Source organism: Physeter macrocephalus, chromosome 6 (genome assembly GCF_002837175.3).
Source record: "Physeter macrocephalus isolate SW-GA chromosome 6, ASM283717v5, whole genome shotgun sequence".
NCBI classification, from domain to species: domain Eukaryota; kingdom Metazoa; phylum Chordata; class Mammalia; order Artiodactyla; family Physeteridae; genus Physeter; species Physeter macrocephalus.
This window is the reverse complement of record NC_041219.1, coordinates 47,861,503-47,863,227: the sequence shown is the minus strand read 5'-3', so window position 1 is coordinate 47,863,227 and position 1,725 is coordinate 47,861,503.

The following is a 1,725-nucleotide window of genomic DNA, read 5'->3' as shown; positions in this document are numbered from 1 at the left end:
GCACAAACCCGCGTCCCCTGCATCGGCAGGCGGACTCTCAACCACTGTGCCACCAGGGAAGCCCCAGATTTTTTTTTTTTAAATCATGAATGGTTACTAAATTTTGTCAAGTGCTTATACTACATCTATTTAAAAACATGTGGATTTTCTCCATTGTTCTCTATATACAGTGAGTTATATTAATTTTCAATGTTTAACCAACCTTGAATTCTTGGGATAAACACTATGTGGTCATGATGTAGTATCTGTTTTATATTGCTTTATTTGATTTACTAATATTTATTAAGTATTTTTGTATTTATGTTTGTGAGGGATATTGACTATAGATTTCTTTGCTTTGCAATGTCTGTCAAGTTATGTTATTAAACAACTGGAAAGTATTCTATTTTCTGAAAGAGCATCTTTATATTTGTTAGAATTCACCAGTGAAGCCATCTGGGCCAGGAATTTCATTGTGGCAAGACTTTTTTTAAAAATTTCAATGTATTGGGGCTTCCCTGGTGGCGCAGTGGTTGAGAGCCCGTCTGCCGACGCAGGGGACACGGGTTGGTGCCGCAGTCGGGGAGGATCCCACGTGCCACAGAGCGGCTAGGCCCGTGAGCCATGGCCGCTGAGCCTGCACGTCCGGGGCCTGTGCTCCGCAATGGGAGAGGCCACAACAGTGAGAGGCCCGCGTACCACACACACACACAAAAAAAATTCAATGTTTTTAATATACAAGACTATTCAGATTTTGTGTTTCATTTTGTGTCATTTTCAGGTAAGTTGAATTATTCAAGGAATTTTTCATCTCACCTATTTTGAATTTTTGGCATAAAATTTCTCATAATATTTTAATTATCAATTTACCTTCTGTAGACTCTAAAGTGATCATTGCTTTCTCATTCTTAATTTGTGGTTTATTTTATCTTAATATATCTGGCTAGGGGTTCATGAATTTTATTTATCTTTTCAAAGAAGTAAAGTTTGGCTTTGTCAATTTTCTCTGTAGTTGTCTATTTTTTGTTATTATTTCATTCTTTATCATTTCCTTCCTTCTACTGATTTGTGTATATATGTGTGTGTGTGTGTGTGTGTGTGTATACACACACACATATATATAAAATAAGCCCAGTAGGTTGAGGACCCAATGCCTGGATAATCAGCTGTGTCCAAAGGGTGGCGTCAAATATATATACAGGCAGACCTTTTGCCTTATTGCAGTTTGCCTTATTGCACCTCACAGATATTGCATTTTTTTACAAATTGAAGGTTTGTGGCAACCCTGCATCGAGCAAGTCTATCAGTACCATTTTTCCAACAGCATTTGCTCACTTCATGTCTCTGTGTCACATTTGGTAGTTTTCACAATATTTCAAACTTTTCAATATTATTATATTTGTTATGGTGATCTGTGATCAGTGATCTTTGATGTTACTACTATGACTCACTGAAGGCTCAGATGATGGTTTAACACTTTTTAGCAATGAAGTATTTTTTAAATTAAGGTATGTACATTGTTTCATTAGCCATAATGCTATTGCACACTTAATATACTATAGTACAGTGCAAACACAACTTTTCTATGCACTGGGAAACCAAAAAGTTCATGTGACTCACTTTACCACAGTATTCACTTTTTTGCAGTGGTCTGGAACCAAACCTACAATATTTCCGAAGTCTGCCTGTATGTATAGTTTTTTAAGGTAGAACATTAGTCATTGATTTTAGACTGTTCTTTTTAAT